The sequence below is a fragment of the Taudactylus pleione genome, unplaced genomic scaffold, assembly GCF_031769625.1.
Source record: "Taudactylus pleione unplaced genomic scaffold, aTauple2 ptg000987l, whole genome shotgun sequence".
NCBI classification, from domain to species: domain Eukaryota; kingdom Metazoa; phylum Chordata; class Amphibia; order Anura; family Myobatrachidae; genus Taudactylus; species Taudactylus pleione.
In genome coordinates this window covers 1398618-1416829 of record NW_028285388.1, presented here as the reverse complement: position 1 = coordinate 1416829, position 18212 = coordinate 1398618, and the positions used below count along the sequence as shown (strand labels likewise).

Sequence of the window (18212 nt, the reverse complement as noted above, 5' to 3'; positions counted from 1 at the left end):
TATTAAAACAATGTTAAAACGAGTGTTTTCACACCCTTTTCACATTATCTTAGTTTCACATAAATGTATCAAAGGGCTTTTAGAGGAGATTTCACCCATGCCCTAAAATTCACATCCCTTCCGAATGCTGATCGCATTTCCAATATCTGTAATGGTAAATGCCATCAGCCTGGATTAACCAAGCTCTAATTGTAATTTTTATTTTCTTTTATGGAGGCAGCCCTTCTTAACTAACCCCATCTTCAGATGACATTAGGAGAGGCTTTCCCAGTACTAATCTTTGGAGATCCCTCTCCCATTCTGCTGCTCTACTGTGCCAAGAACACAGGGACAATTGAGCTGATGTCAGCGAGTGATAAGTGCGCTGCACTGAGATCTGCCCAGCAGCTCCGCCATCCCTCACCCGGCAGCTCCGCCATCCCTCACCCGGCAGCTCCGCCATCCCTCACCCGGCAGAACCGCCATCCCTCGCCTGGCAGCTACGCCATCCCTCACCCGGCAGATCCGCCATCCCTCACCCGGCAGATCCGCCATCCCTCGCCCGGCAGCTACGCCATCCCTCACCCAGCAGCTACACCATCCCTCACCCAGCAGCTCCGCCATCCCTCACCCAGCAGCTACGCCTTCCCTCACCCAGCAGCTCCGCCATCCCTCACCCAGCAGATCAGGACACTATTATTTTAATTTTAAAGTGTATAATTTTTAAATGTATTATGCAGCACGTTACCTTTTTATCTATTATGTTATTAATAGATAAAAAGGTAACTTTCACTTATCTTGGTCTGCCACTCCTCATATGCAGTCGTCAGTCCGTCCGGCAATGAACGGGTGCTCTGCACGCTCCCCCAATGCTGGGGCTGCCGGACCCCGTTATTGAGCTACTGCGCATGCACAGACCAATCACAATTGCGAAAGCCATAGGCGTGCAAACCCGTGGGCTGCTTTTTTTGCCCAGACAGAGCTTGCGTGCACGATCAGTCCGGGCACCTAGATTTTTATACATTCATGTAATATTTTGAAATATCGCGATGTGAATTTCAGCATTTTTATCTCATCTCAATCACATTTCAAAAGCAAATTGTGATAAATTGGGGCCCAAGTCTTCAGGAAGTGGGAATTTTCTTTTCATTTTGGGAAAACTCTTTCACCAAGGATGATACTGCTGTGTTTGCATGCAGCAGCCTGGTTAATGAAAATCTAACCTAATTGTTCTTTAACTCCTCCTCCTCCTGCACGCCCTGCAGGTCCCTGAATAGCAGCTTCGGCCATAGTGTACATGGCGGTGTTAAGTGGCAGGCTGGCTGCAGCAAATTGCAGATGTTAAAGACATGCGTGTAAATCAAGTGGGAGAGTGGGCAGAGTTGTAGAGGTAGGAGCAGACCGTCGCGGTGCATTACATACTACAAGGACTGCAGTGCATAGGAGAAGAGCTCTGAGTCCATTCCTCAATGCAAGGTGGCCTCTGCATAATGCTTACATATTATCTTAGAGGATCATTTGCTCCTCTTGAAGTCAGTGTTGGTGGCCTGCAGAGGAATTACAGCGTAATTTAATTGCCTGCTGTCAACAGGATGCAGTCAGGATACCGGTGGGCACTATCCCGGCAGCCGAAATCCCGCCACTAAAAGCCTGACCTAAAGATAGGAGACGAAATGCCGACGCCTATCATTAGCTCCACAATGAAATCCCGACACCAGGCATACCGAACGAAGGTACGCTGGGTGTCTTAGGTTCTAGCTGTGGGGGGGGGGGGGTTGTCACCCGGGGGGTCTTAGGGTTAGGCTGGGGGAAGAGGGGGTTAGAGTTAGCCACCCACCGGGGGAGGTTAGGGTTAGGCACCCCCCGGGGGGGTTAGGTTTAGGGTGCGGGAAGGGGTGGTTAGGTTTAGGCACTAGCGGGAGGAGGTTAGGGTTAGGCACCACTGAGGAAGGGTTAGGGTAGGGAGAGGGGAGGGTTAGGGTACTTACCACCCCCCGTCAGGATTTTGAACCATCGGTCTTCCACTGTCGATATTTGATCTGGCAGGTATTCAGCCGCCGGCATTACATACCGATTCCGCTATGAACAAATGTCTGTTTTTTGTTGCATTTTAGAGAACTTTGTATAATTTATTTTCTATAGTCGGAGCCAGACTGGGACTTCAAACTTTTCCATGCAAAGCTCACATGCCCACATTATTTACATGTCTGAAGCAAAAAAAGTCCCTTACTCTAATGTCGCAGGGAGCGCAATTATTCTCTGAGAGCCTCAGTATTGCACCTGTTTGATGGCAGCAGTACTGACCCCACAGTAGTGGGAACCACATGGTGAGAGTATAGTGGTCATGCAGGAGGATGTGATACTATGGGGTTGTGATGGTGATGCTACAGAAGGATGTTCACAGCCCCTGGTGTGGCGCATCCTACTTTGCAATACTGCACTTACTTTTGTGTACATAGGGCAAATTATCAATACTGCAAGGCCTTTACCTCTATTGTAATTGTATATAATTTACATATTTAACCGTATGACCCCCTTAAATGAGTGCTTTCTCCCAATGTGGCCCTCGGACTACAAAAGGATGTGTACCCTTGGTTTAAACCTTCGATGGTACAGTTGTGCACATCCCAGAGCAGATTTACACATGCAGAAAAGAGCACTGCCTCCTGGTAAGTGTCTCTCCCTGTGGTGTATTACATCACCACACATTGGGAGAACACCCATCAAAAAGAAATATGCCATTAGTGGCAACCATCACAATCCCAGCATTGAATGGTAAAAATATTACCGTCGGAAACATTGATGCTTACAAAATTATGGCCATCCCTAGTGCAGTGACGCAGATTCACAGTTGGGCTATTGACGTGGACAATCAAATTACAGTTGTCGCAATTTAGGACGGTCGAGACCTCGAAGGTTACAAAAATGACTGTTACGTAATAAAAAGAGAATTGGCTCCCTCTAGTGGAAAAAGTAGAGCAAGGCTGCTATGTGGTCCAGCTGCAGTATTTAGCACAGAAACTGAAAGTGCCCACACACATAGCGATGTGCTCACGATCCGACATCGTGTATGATTTCCCTTGAACTCTCCTCCGGCAGCTCCCCAGCAGTCCTACACACGATTTGGAGTTAAAAGCATCCAATCTGACTTAAGATCTATAGTGCATCTTAACTTTTTTTTTTTCCAGTGCATTGTGTCCCAGATTGTAGGGCTTGATTCAGCAAGGACCGCAATTGCAAAGCTGCACGCAGGCATATACTGTAGTGTGTAGTGCACGCAGGCATATACTGTAGTGTGTAGTGCACGCAGGCATATACTGTAGTGTGTAGTTCACGCAGGCATATATTGTAGTGTGTAGTGCACGCAGGCATGTACTGTAGTGTGTAGTGCATGCAGGCATATACTGTAGTGTGTAGTGCACGCAGGCATATACTGTAGTGTGTAGTGCACGCTGGCATATACTGTAGTGTGTAGTGCATGCATATACTGTAGTGTGTAGTGCAGGCATATACTGTAGTGTGTAGTGCAGGCATATACTGTAGTGTGTAGTGCACGCAGGCATATACTGTAGTGTGTAGTGCACGCAGGCATATACTGTAGTGTGTAGTGCAGGCATATACTGTAGTGTGTAGTGCACGCAGGCATATACTGTAGTGTGTAGTGCAGGCATATACTGTCGTATGTAGTGCATGCAGGCATATACTGTAGTGTGTAGTGCACGCAGGCATATACTGTAGTGTGTAGTGCAGGCATATACTGTAGTGTGTAGTGCACGCAGGCATATACTGTAGTATGTAGTGCATGCAGGCATATACTGTAGTGTGTAGTTCAGGCATATACTGTAGTATGTAGTGCATGCAGGCATATATTGTAGTGTGTAGTTCACGCAGGCATATACTGTAGTGTGTAGTGCACGCAGGCATATACTGTAGTGTGTAGTGCACGCAGGCATATACTGTAGTGTGTAGTGCATGCAGGCATATACTGTCGTATGTAGTGCATGCAGGCATATACTGTAGTGTGTAGTTCACGCAGGCATATACTGTAGTGTGTAGTGCACGCAAGCATATACTGTAGTATGTAGTGCATGCAGGCATATACTGTAGTGTGTAGTTCACGCAGGCATATACTGTAGTGTGTAGTGCAGGCATATACTGTAGTGTGTAGTGCAGGCATATACTGTAGTGTGTAGTTCACGCAGGCATATACTGTAGTGTGTAGTGCACGCAAGCATATACTGTAGTGTGTAGTGCATGCAGGCATATACTGTAGTGTGTAGTTCACGCAGGCATATACTGTAGTGTGTAGTGCAGGCATATACTGTAGTGTGTAGTGCAGGCATATACTGTAGTGTGTAGTGCACGCAGGCATATACTGTAGTGTGTAGTGCACGCAGGCATATACTGTCGTATGTAGTGCATGCAGGCATATACTGTAGTGTGTAGTTCACGCAGGCATATACTGTAGTGTGTAGTGCACGCAAGCATATACTGTAGTATGTAGTGCATGCAGGCATATACTGTAGTGTGTAGTTCACGCAGGCATATACTGTAGTGTGTAGTGCAGGCATATACTGTAGTGTGTAGTGCAGGCATATACTGTAGTGTGTAGTGCACGCAGGCATATACTGTAGTGTGTAGTGCACGCAGGCATATACTGTCGTATGTAGTGCATGCAGGCATATACTGTAGTGTGTAGTGCACGCAGGCATATACTGTAGTGTGTAGTGCAGGCATATACTGTAGTGTGTAGTGCACGCAGGCATATACTGTAGTATGTAGTGCATGCAGGCATATACTGTAGTGTGTAGTTCAGGCATATACTGTAGTATGTAGTGCATGCAGGCATATATTGTAGTGTGTAGTTCACGCAGGCATATACTGTAGTGTGTAGTGCACGCAGGCATATACTGTAGTGTGTAGTGCACGCAGGCATATACTGTAGTGTGTAGTGCATGCAGGCATATACTGTAGTGTGTAGTGCACGCAGGCATATACTGTAGTGTGTAGTGCATGCAGGCATATACTGTCGTATGTAGTGCATGCAGGCATATACTGTAGTGTGTAGTTCACGCAGGCATATACTGTAGTGTGTAGTGCACGCAAGCATATACTGTAGTATGTAGTGCACGCAGGCATATACTGTAGTGTGTAGTTCACGCAGGCATATACTGTAGTGTGTAGTGCAGGCATATACTGTAGTGTGTAGTGCAGGCATATACTGTAGTGTGTAGTTCACGCAGGCATATACTGTAGTGTGTAGTGCACGCAAGCATATACTGTAGTATGTAGTGCATGCAGGCATATACTGTAGTGTGTAGTTTACGCAGGCATATACTGTAGTGTGTAGTGCAGGCATATACTGTAGTGTGTAGTGCAGGCATATACTGTAGTGTGTAGTGCACGCAGGCATATACTGTAGTGTGTAGTGCACGCAGGCATATACTGTCGTATGTAGTGCATGCAGGCATATACTGTAGTGTGTAGTGCACGCAGGCATATACTGTAGTGTGTAGTGCAGGCATATACTGTAGTGTGTAGTGCACGCAGGCATATACTGTAGTATGTAGTGCATGCAGGCATATACTGTAGTGTGTAGTTCAGGCATATACTGTAGTATGTAGTGCATGCAGGCATATATTGTAGTGTGTAGTTCACGCAGGCATATACTGTAGTGTGTAGTGCACGCAGGCATATACTGTAGTGTGTAGTGCACGCAGGCATATACTGTAGTGTGTAGTGCATGCAGGCATATACTGTAGTGTGTAGTGCACGCAGGCATATACTGTCGTATGTAGTGCATGCAGGCATATACTGTAGTGTGTAGTTCACGCAGGCATATACTGTAGTGTGTAGTGCACGCAAGCATATACTGTAGTATGTAGTGCATGCAGGCATATACTGTAGTGTGTAGTTCACGCAGGCATATACTGTAGTGTGTAGTGCAGGCATATACTGTAGTGTGTAGTGCAGGCATATACTGTAGTGTGTAGTGCACGCAGGCATATACTGTAGTGTGTAGTGCACGCAGGCATATACTGTCGTATGTAGTGCATGCAGGCATATACTGTAGTGTGTAGTGCACGCAGGCATATACTGTAGTGTGTAGTGCAGGCATATACTGTAGTGTGTAGTGCACGCAGGCATATACTGTAGTATGTAGTGCATGCAGGCATATACTGTAGTGTGTAGTTCAGGCATATACTGTAGTATGTAGTGCATGCAGGCATATATTGTAGTGTGTAGTTCACGCAGGCATATACTGTAGTGTGTAGTGCACGCAGGCATATACTGTAGTGTGTAGTGCACGCAGGCATATACTGTAGTGTGTAGTGCATGCAGGCATATACTGTAGTGTGTAGTGCACGCAGGCATATACTGTCGTATGTAGTGCATGCAGGCATATACTGTAGTGTGTAGTTCACGCAGGCATATACTGTAGTGTGTAGTGCACGCAAGCATATACTGTAGTATGTAGTGCATGCAGGCATATACTGTAGTGTGTAGTTCACGCAGGCATATACTGTAGTGTGTAGTGCAGGCATATACTGTAGTGTGTAGTGCATGCAGGCATATACTGTAGTGTGTAGTGCACGCAGGCATATACTGTAGTGTGTAGTGCACGCAGGCATATACTGTAGTATGTAGTGCATGCAGGCATATACTGTAGTGTGTAGTTCAGGCATATACTGTAGTATGTAGTGCATGCAGGCATATATTGTAGTGTGTAGTTCACGCAGGCATATACTGTAGTGTGTAGTGCAGGCATATACTGTAGTGTGTAGTGCACGCAGGCATATACTGTAGTGTGTATTGCATGCAGGCATATACTGTAGTGTGTAGTGCACGCAGGCATATACTGTAGTGTGTAGTGCACGCAGGCATATACTGTAGTATGTAGTGCACACAGGAAGCTTTGCAATTGTGATCCTTGCAATTATGGTAATGCAGCAGGAGGCATCATGTCTCCTGTTCATTACGTATCCGAGCTGTGTTGTCCACAGCTCGGATACGTATCGGATACTTTGCGAACCATCGTCCGGCTGCATGATTTATGGGGTCCCGCAGCCGGTTGCTGCAGATTAGAGTAAGAGGCCAGGAAAACTCCGTCAGCATAGGCGTCAGTATTTCGACACCTATGTTAAATCCCTTGCTGGGATTCCGCTGTTGGGATTGAGGCCCTGATTCAGAGCCGGACACTCTGACAGAGCGCTCGCTCTGAATCAAGGCCGTCCTTCCTACTTTTTGGAGCGGCCTCCTGGCCACTCACATAGCTGTGGGTGACCACCCACAGCTATAGTGAGCGGCCAAAATGATGGTCGCGATGGTCAAGACCATCGCGACCATCGGGCTTGCAACAAGACCCTTGCGGTAGGGTCTCGCTGCCGCAAGCCCTGGAGTGCTTTTGACTCTATCAGAGACAAAAGCACTCCCACTGACATCACTAGTGATGTCAGTGGGGCCGGCCCCAGATGGGAGGCGTTCCCATGTCTGGGCAGCTACGCCCCCGGCACGCCCACCAAAGGGGACGTGCTGTCAATCACCATCGACAGCACGCCCCCTTTGGTGTGAGACCCATAACGACGGCTTGGCCGTCGTTATTCGGGTCTTGCGCATGCGCACGACGGAGCCACCTCCGTCGTGCACATGTGCACTTGGGCAACATCGACCCGCTTGCGAGCGCTCAGTGCTCGCGAGCGGGTCTGAATGAGGCCCTGAGACCGGTGACCGCCTCATAATTACATCCCGTTTTAGTATCCAGCGCTGTTACTTGCAGTGAGTTGGATACTTAATTCTTGGGGGGCCGCCCAGCACCCAATAATAAATAGGCCCTTAGAAACTTGAGGATGCTGCAGACGGGCAGCGGCAGCACAAATGGACACTAAATGACACTACGGGACCCAGTAACTGGGTCTTGGGCTTCAGCACGTGACAAGTCGTAATTTTGTTGTTTCTCCTTTTGGGGAGAGGTTTTCAGCCAACCCATCCCAAATCCATAAACATATTTATCTCAAAATAATACCAAGGACAAGGGGCTGGGACAAGTCCAACAATGTAGAACACCCTTCTTAGCCCCAGCTGAAATGATTGATTGCATTTTTTTTTTAATTCCCTTAGTAAATCTGGTAAGAGTAGTGGGAACACTTAGAATTGTCCATTCTAGAGTAAGCGGAAGAAGATTTAAAAGCTGTGTAACAGTAAACTCCTTACCCGGCCTCCATAACTTCTAGATATACTGTATGGACAATCCCGTAAGTAGTGGTACAAAGAAGCGTGAAGACATCCACATTGTGATGGAGGCCAGCCTGGCGCACACACAAGGGAAAGCTTTATCCCCTGTAATATACCCCAAAATGCATTTCTCGACACATACTAGCAGATAACGTTTTATTGGTATGCAATAATGTATCCGGAATGAAATGTTGGAATTGTAAGGCCCATGGGAATACTACTAGGTCTATGGCCGTCATTATGAAGGATTCGTAAACTATACATAGTATAATATAAAGTTCCTGGTAGGCGTCTGAATGGGTTAATCTTGAGAACCACTGGGCGGATTTTGATGCAGTTGTCACTATATTATAGAGCCTGTGTGGAGTAACGTTTGGGTGTATGACACAGTAATGTATGACACAAGGGAGCAGAGCAGTGATATTAGTGATGTAGATGTCACTATACTATAGAGCATGTGTGGAGTAACATTTGGGTGTATGACACAGTAATGTATGACACAAGGGAGCAGAGCAGTGATATTAGTGATGTAGATGTCACTATACTATAGAGCATGTGTGGAGTAACATTTGGGTGTATGGCACAGTAATGTATGACGCAAGGGAGCAGCGCAGTGATGATATTAGTGATGTAGCTGTCACTATTGTATAGAGCATGTGTGGAGGAAGGATTAGGTGTAGGACACAGTAATGTATGACACAAGGGAGCAGAGCAGTGATATTAGTGATGTAGCTGTCACTAGTGTATAGAGCATGTGTGGTGGAAGGATTAGGTGTATGACACAGTAATGTAGGACACAAGGGAGCAGAGCAGTGATGATATTAGTGATGTAGCTGTCACTAGTGTATAGAGCATGTGTGGTGGAAGGATTAGGTGTAGGACACAGTAATGTATGACACAAGGGAGCAGAGCAGTGATGATATTAGTGATGTAGCTGTCACTAGTGTATACAGCATGTGTGGAGGAAGGATTAGGTGTATGACACAGTAATGTATGACAATAGGGAGCAGAGCAGTGATGATATTAGTGATGTAGCTGTACTAGTGTATAGAGCATGTGTGGAGGAAGGATTAGGTGTATGACACAGTAATGTATGACACAAGGGAGCAGAGCAGTGATATTAGTGATGTAGCTGTCACTATACTATAGAGCAGGGCCGTAGCTAGGGTGGTGCGGTCGGTGCCACCGCACAGAGCGGAACATCCCTGAGAGCGGAACTGGCCGCCCACCACAAATGCCTCTGTAGCATGGAAGCCGCGCAGACTCAGTGTCTAACACTGGCCACACTGGCTGAGGGAAAGAAAGGAGGGTTACAAGCTGTAAAACAAAGCGGGACACGCTGTGTTGCCTGTGTGCCCTGTGCCGCAGCAACCAAACACCGCCAGCGGCATCTTCTGCTCACTACATCTCCCAGAATCCCCATGGTGCCAGTGATTCTCCGTGCTCCCGGCTCCGGTCCTTCTCCCTCACACTCACCTCCCGCCCAAGCCTAGCCACTCTCCACTCCCTATGCCTAAGCCTCCGTTCTGTGGGGATGTTGGATCCGGACGGGGGAGGTGTCTGCCTTGGTGTGGAACACTGCGGACCCGTCGGCGCTGGCAAAACTGGATTGGAAGCTGAAGCCGCTGCTTCTCAGTTGTACATGGTGCTGGTGGAGAAAGATGCCCTGCAAGGTGAGGGACCATGTTCCTGGCTGGCTCTGTGGCCCCTTCCCCTGGTATTAGTGGCCAGCTGTGTGCCCCTGCCCATCCTGACTGTGTAACAGTGTATTCCTTCACTACCCCCTAACTGTTAACAGTGTGCACCCCCCGCCTTGCCAACAGCACTGCAGGTATAACATGTATAAGGGTCACTACTGTGTAGCGTAATATGTATAAGGGGCTCTATGTGGGATAATGTGTATAAGGGGGTACTACTGTGTGGCATGTGTATAAGAAGCTCTACTGTTTGGCATAACATGTATAAAGAGGTTTTGAGAACTACTTTGTGATGTAATCTGAATAACAAACACTACTGAGCAGTGTAATGTGAATAATGGACACGTGCGGTGTAATGTGAATAATGGACACGTGCGGTGTAATGTGAATAATGGACACGTGCGGTGTAATGTGAACTGGTCTGGTACTTTTATGTGACCACATCCCATCTTGGTGAGGCCACGCCCCCTTTACTTTCTGGTGCATGCATTTGCTGTGCACTATCCCTGTTTAAAATATAGGGGGGGGGGGGGGGCACCAATGTTCTTTCTGGCACAGGGCACCAGAATGCCTAGCTACGGCTCTGCTATAGAGCATGTGTGGAGGAAGGATTAGGTGTAGGACACAGTAATGTATGACAATAGGGAGCAGAGCAGTGATGATATTAGTGATGTAGATGTCACTAGTGTAAAGAGCATGTGTGGAGGAAGGATTAGGTGTATGACACAGTAATATATGACAATAGGGAGCAGAGCAGTGATGATATTAGTGATGTAGATGTCACTATTGTATAGAGCATGTGAAGACGAAGAATTAGGTGTATGACACAGTAATGTATGACAATAGGGAGCAGAGCAGTGATGATATTAGTGATGTAGCTGTCACTAGTGTATAGAGCATGTGTGGAGGAAGTATTAGGTGTATGACAGTAATGTATGACAATAGGGAGCAGAGCAGTGATGATATTAGTGATGTAGCTGTCACTAGTGTATAGAGCATGTGTGGTGGAAGGATTAGGTGTATGACACAGTAATGTATGACACAAGGGAGCAGAGCAGTGATGATATTAGTGATGTAGGTGTCACTGGTGTATAGAGCAGGTGTGGAGGAAGGATTAGGTGTAGGACACAGTAATGTATGACACAAGGGAGCAGAGCAGTGATGATATTAGTGATGTAGCTGTCACTAGTGTATAGAGCATGTGTGGAGGAAGGATTAGGTGTATGACACAGTAATGTATGACAATAGGGAGCAGAGCAGTGATGATATTAGTGATGTAGCTGTCACTAGTGTATAGAGCATGTGTGGGTGAAGGTTTAGGTGTATGACACAGTAATGTATGACAATAGGGAGCAGAGCAGTGATGATATTAGTGATGTAGCTGTCACTAGTGTATAGAGCATGTGTGGAGGAAGGTTTAGGTGTATGACACAGTAATGTATGACAATAGGGAGCAGAGCAGTGATGATATTAGTGATGTAGGTGTCACTAGTGTATAGAGCATGTGTGGAGGAAGGTTTAGGTGTAGGACACAGTAATGTATGATACAAGGGAGCAGAGCAGTGATGATATTAGTGATGTAGCTGTCACTAGTGTATAGAGCATGTGTGGAGGAAGGATTAGGTGTATGACACAGTAATGTATGACAATAGGGAGCAGAGCAGTGATGATATTAGTGATGTAGCTGTCACTAGTGTATAGAGCTTGTGTGGAGGAAGATTAGGTGTAGGACACAGTAATGTATGACTGTAGGGAGCAGAGCAGTGATGATATTAGTGATGTAGCTGTCACTAGTGTATAGAGCATGTGTGGAGGAAGGATTAGGTGTATGACACAGTAATGTATGACAATAGGGAGCAGAGCAGTGATTATAGTGATGTAGATGTCACTATTGTATAGACCATATGTAGAGGAAGGTTTAGGTGTATGACACAGTAATGTATGACATTAGGGAGCAGAGCAGTGATGATATTAGTGATGTAGATGTCACTATTGTATAGAGCATGTGAAGACGAAGAATTAGGTGTAGGACACAGTAATGTATGACACAAGGGAGCAGAGCAGTGATGATATTAGTGATGTAGCTGTCACTAGTGTATAGAGCATGTGTGGAGGAAGGATTAGGTGTATGACACAGTAATGTATGACAATAGGGAGCAGAGCAGTGATGATATTAGTGATGTAGCTGTCACTAGTGTATAGAGCATGTGTGGGTGAAGGTTTAGGTGTATGACACAGTAATGTATGACAATAGGGAGCAGAGCAGTGATGATATTAGTGATGTAGCTGTCACTAGTGTATAGAGCATGTGTGGAGGAAGGTTTAGGTGTATGACACAGTAATGTATGACTGTAGGGAGCAGAGCAGTGATGATATTAGTGATGTAGCTGTCATTAGTGTATAGAGCATGTGTGGAGGAAGGATTAGGTGTATGACACAGTAATGTATGACAATAGGGAGCAGAGCAGTGATTATAGTGATGTAGATGTCACTATTGTATAGACCATATGTAGAGGAAGGTTTAGGTGTATGACACAGTAATGTATGACAATAGGGAGCAGAGCAGTCATGATATTAGTGATGTAGCTGTCACTAGTGTATAGAGCATGTGTGGAGGAAGGATTAGGTGTAGGACACAGTAATGTATGACAATAGGGAGCAGAGCAGTGATGATATTAGTGATGTAGCTGTCACTAGTGTATAGAGCATGTGTGGTGGAAGGATTAGGTGTATGACACAGTAATGTATGACAATAGGGAGCAGAGCAGTGATGATATTAGTGATGTAGATGTCACTAGTGTATAGAGCATGTGTGGAGGAAGGATTAGGTGTAGGACACAGTAATGTATGACACAAGGGAGCAGAGCAGTGATGATATTAGTGATGTAGATGTCACTGGTGTATAGAGCATGTGTGGTGGAAGGATTAGGTGTATGACACAGTAATGTATGACAATAGGGAGCAGAGCAGTGATGATATTAGTGATGTAGCTGTCACTATTGTATAGAGCATGTGTGGAGGAAGATTAGGTGTAGGACACAGTAATGTATGACACAAGGGAGCAGAGCAGTGATGATATTAGTGATGTAGCTGTCACTAGTGTATAGAGCATGTGTGGAGGAAGGATTAGGTGTATGACACAGTAATGTATGACACAGGGGAGCAGAGCAGTGATGATATTAGTGATGTAGCTGTCACTAGTGTATAGAGCATGTGTGGAGGAAGGATTAGGTGTATGACACAGTAATGTATGACACAAGGGAGCAGAGCAGTGATGATATTAGTGATGTAGCTGTCACTAGTGTATAGAGCATGTGTGGAGGAAGGATTAGGTGTGTGACACAGTAATGTATGACACAAGGGAGCAGAGCAGTGATGATATTAGTGATGTAGCTGTCACTATTGTATAGAGCATGTGTGGAGGAAGGATTAGGTGTATGACACAGTAATGTATGACACAAGGGAGCAGAGCAGTGATGATATTAGTGATGTAGCTGTCACTAGTGTGTAGAGCATGTGTGGATGAAGGATTAGGTGTATGACACAGTAATGTATGACACAAGGGAGCAGAGCAGTGATGATATTAGTGATGTAGATGGCACTAGTGTATAGAGCATGTGTGGAGGAAGGATTAGGTGTATGACACAGTAATGTATGACACAAGGGAGCAGAGCAGTGATGATATTAGTGATGTAGTTGTCACTAGTGTATAGAGCATGTGTGGAGGAAGGATTAGGTGTATGACACAGTAATGTATGACACAAGGGAGCAGAGCAGTGATGATATTAGTGATGTAGATGTCACTGGTGTATAGAGCATGTGTGGAGGAAGGATTAGGTGTAGGACACAGTAATGTATGACACAAGGGAGCAGAGCAGTGATGATATTAGTGATGTAGATGTCACTGGTGTATAGAGCATGTGTGGTGGAAGGATTAGGTGTATGACACAGTAATGTATGACAGTAGGGAGCAGAGCAGTGATGATATTAGTGATGTAGCTGTCACTAGTGTGTAGAGCATGTGTGGAGGAAGGATTTGGTGTATGACACAGTAATGTATGACACAAGGGAGGAGAGCAGTGATGATATTAGTGATGTAGCTGTCACTAGTGTATAGAGCATGTGTGGAGGAAGGATTAGGTGTATGACACAGTAATGTATGACACAGGGGAGCAGAGCAGTGATGATATTAGTGATGTAGCTGTCACTAGTGTATAGAGCATGTGTGGAGGAAGGATTAGGTGTGTGACACAGTAATGTATGACACAGGGGAGCAGAGCAGTGATGATATTAGTGATGTAGCTGTCACTAGTGTATAGAGCATGTGTGGAGGAAGGATTAGGTGTATGACACAGTAATGTATGACACAAGGGAGCAGAGCAGTGATGATATTAGTGATGTAGCTGTCACTAGTGTATAGAGCATGTGTGGAGGAAGGATTAGGTGTGTGACACAGTAATGTATGACACAGGGGAGCAGAGCAGTGATGATATTAGTGATGTAGCTGTCACTAGTGTATAGAGCATGTGTGGAGGAAGGATTAGGTGTGTGACACAGTAATGTATGACACAAGGGAGCAGAGCAGTGATGATATTAGTGATGTAGCTGTCACTATTGTATAGAGCATGTGTGGAGGAAGGATTAGGTGTATGACACAGTAATGTATGACACAAGGGAGCAGAGCAGTGATGATATTAGTGATGTAGCTGTCACTAGTGTGTAGAGCATGTGTGGATGAAGGATTAGGTGTATGACACAGTAATGTATGACACAAGGGAGCAGAGCAGTGATGATATTAGTGATGTAGATGGCACTAGTGTATAGAGCATGTGTGGAGGAAGGATTAGGTGTAGGACACAGTAATGAATGACACAAGGGAGCAGAGTAGTGATGATATTAGTGATGTAGCTGTCACTAGTGTATAGAGCATGTGTGGAGGAAGAATTAGGTGTAGGACACAGTAATGAATGACACAAGGGAGCAGAGCAGTGATGATATTAGTGATGTAGCTGTCACTAGTGTATAGAGCATGTGTGGAGGAAGAATTAGGTGTAGGACACAGTAATGTATGACACAAGGGAGCAGAGCAGTGATGATATTAGTGATGTAGCTGTCACTAGTGTATAGAGCATGTGTGGAGGAAGAATTAGGTGTAGGACACAGTAATGAATGACACAAGGGAGCAGAGCAGTGATGATATTAGTGATGTAGCTGTCACTAGTGTATAGAGCATGTGTGGAGGAAGGTTTAGGTGTATGACACAGTAATGTATGACAATAGGGAGCAGAGCAGTGATGATATTAGTGATGTAGATGTCACTAGTGTATAGAGCATGTGTGGAGGAAGAATTAGGTGTAGGACACAGTAATGTATGACACAAGGGAGCAGAGCAGTGATGATATTAGTGATGTAGCTGTCACTAGTGTATAGACCATGTGTGGAGGAAGGATTAGGTGTATGACACAGTAATGAATGACACAAGGGAGCAGAGTAGTGATGATATTAGTGATGTAGCTGTCACTATTGTATAGAGCATATGTGGGGGAAGGATTAGGTGTAGGACACAGTAATGAATGACACAAGGGAGCAGAGCAGTGATGATATTAGTGATGTAGCTGTCACTAGTGTATAGAGCATGTGTGGAGGAAGGATTAGGTGTATGACACAGTAATGTATGACACAAGGGAGCAGAGCAGTGATGATATTAGCGATGTAGCTGTCACTAGTGTATAGAGCATGTGTGGAGGAAGGTTTAGGTGTATGACACAGTAATGTATGACAATAGGGAGCAGAGCAGTGATGATATTAGTGATGTAGATGTCACTAGTGTATAGAGCATGTGTGGAGGAAGAATTAGGTGTAGGACACAGTAATGTATGACACAAGGGAGCAGAGCAGTGATGATATTAGTGATGTAGCTGTCACTAGTGTATAGACCATGTGTGGAGGAAGGATTAGGTGTATGACACAGTAATGAATGACACAAGGGAGCAGAGTAGTGATGATATTAGTGATGTAGCTGTCACTATTGTATAGAGCATATGTGGGGGAAGGATTAGGTGTAGGACACAGTAATGAATGACACAAGGGAGCAGAGCAGTGATGATATTAGTGATGTAGCTGTCACTAGTGTATAGAGCATGTGTGGAGGAAGGATTAGGTGTATGACACAGTAATGTATGACACAAGGGAGCAGAGCAGTGATGATATTAGCGATGTAGCTGTCACTAGTGTATAGAGCATGTGTGGAGGAAGGTTTAGGTGTATGACACAGTAATGTATGACAATAGGGAGCAGAGCAGTGATGATATTAGTGATGTAGATGTCACTAGTGTATAGAGCATGTGTGGAGGAAGAATTAGGTGTAGGACACAGTAATGTATGACACAAGGGAGCAGAGCAGTGATGATATTAGTGATGTAGCTGTCACTAGTGTATAGACCATGTGTGGAGGAAGGATTAGGTGTATGACACAGTAATGAATGACACAAGGGAGCAGAGTAGTGATGATATTAGTGATGTAGCTGTCACTATTGTATAGAGCATATGTGGGGGAAGGATTAGGTGTAGGACACAGTAATGAATGACACAAGGGAGCAGAGCAGTGATGATATTAGTGATGTAGCTGTCACTAGTGTATAGAGCATGTGTGGAGGAAGAATTAGGTGTAGGACACAGTAATGAATGACACAGGGGAGCAGAGCAGTGATGATATTAGTGATGTAGCTGTCACTAGTGTGTAGAGCATGTGTGGAGGAAGGATTAGGTGTATGACACAGTAATGTATGACAATAGGGAGCAGAGCAGTGATGATATTAGTGATGTAGCTGTCACTAGTGTATAGAGCATGTGTGGAGGAAGGATTAGGTGTATGACACAGTAATGTATGACACAAGGGAGCAGAGCAGTGATGATATTAGTGATGTAGATGTCACTGGTGTATAGAGCATGTGTGGAGGAAGGATTAGGTGTATGACACAGTAATGTATGACAATAGGGAGCCGAGCAGTGACGATTTTAGTGACGCAAGTCCATGAAAAAACAGATATCCGAGGTCTTTCTTGGCTTACGCTGCCTGATCCATTAAAGATCTATCACAACGCTGGAGTTTATCTTATACCATGTAGAGAATGATACGTATTATCCGGTCTCTCCATAACAATTGATGTAATCCCTGATTACTGATACACAATTTCAGTTTTTCTCTTTTTTTTTTTTTACCATTGCTATTTAATTTATGTAAAAAATGATTCTTTAATTTGAAACAAGCTACATTCCCGGTAAGAGGCTGCTTTGTCATGGCAATACATAAAACACGTAACGTGGCTCCAGGTGACCTGAGTGGAGACTGTTTTTCTCATAGACAACTTTACATGGCCCTTTTGTGTGTCCCCTCAAAACTAAATCTTTACGTCTTGACTTCTTGTAATCTACAAGACGATCTTATAAGACTATTGCCGTTATTTCAAAATTACTCCCGTGTGAAGGCCGGGGCGGTTCGCTAGTACATAATAAAAGTGAGAGATAGCCTTGGGTACAGTTTGTGGTTACTCCATGTATAATGTTGTGCTTGGTGCAATGCCATAATATTGGAGCAAAGAAGCGGATATCCTGCACCAGCCACAGAGAAGCGGAAATCCTGCACCAGCCACAGAGAAGCGGAAATCCTGCACCAGCCACAGGGAAGCGGAAATCCTGCACCAGCCACAGAGAAGTGGAAATCCTGCACCAGCCACAGAGAAGCGGAAATCCTGCACAAGCCACGGAGAAACGGAAATCCTGCACCAGTCACAGAGAAGTGGAAATCCTGCACCAGCCACGGAGAAGCGGAAATCCTGCACCAGCCACGGAGAAGCGGAAATCCTGCACCAGCCACGGAGAAGCGGAAATCCTGCACCAGCCACGGAGAAGCGGAAATCCTGCACCAGCCACGGAGAAGCGGAAATCCTGCACCAGCCACGGAGGAGGGGAAATCCTGCACCAGCCACAGAGAAGCGGAAATCCTGCACCAGCCACGGAGAAGCGGAAATCCTGCATCAGCCACGGAGAAGCGGAAATCCTGCACCAGCCACGGAGAAGCGGAAATCCTGCACCAGCCACGGAGAAGCGGAAATCCTGCACCAGCCACGGAGGAGGGGAAATCCTGCACCAGCCACAGAGAAGCGGAAATCCTGCACCAGCCACAGAGAAGCAGAAATCCTGCACCAGCCACAGAGAAGAGGAAATGCTGCACCAGCCCACAAGGTAAAGGGGAAAGCCGCTGTCCCATTTTAGAATATTAACCAATAGGGGCAGGAAGAAGGA

General features: G+C 45.6%; 1 protein-coding gene across 28 annotated transcripts in view; it reads left to right on the top strand.

Moving 5' to 3' along the window:
- NRXN3 (neurexin 3) overlaps positions 1 to 18212 on the top strand; it is a 637781-nt gene that overhangs the window by 343808 nt on the left and 275761 nt on the right. The gene's annotated exons all lie outside the window — the stretch shown is intronic.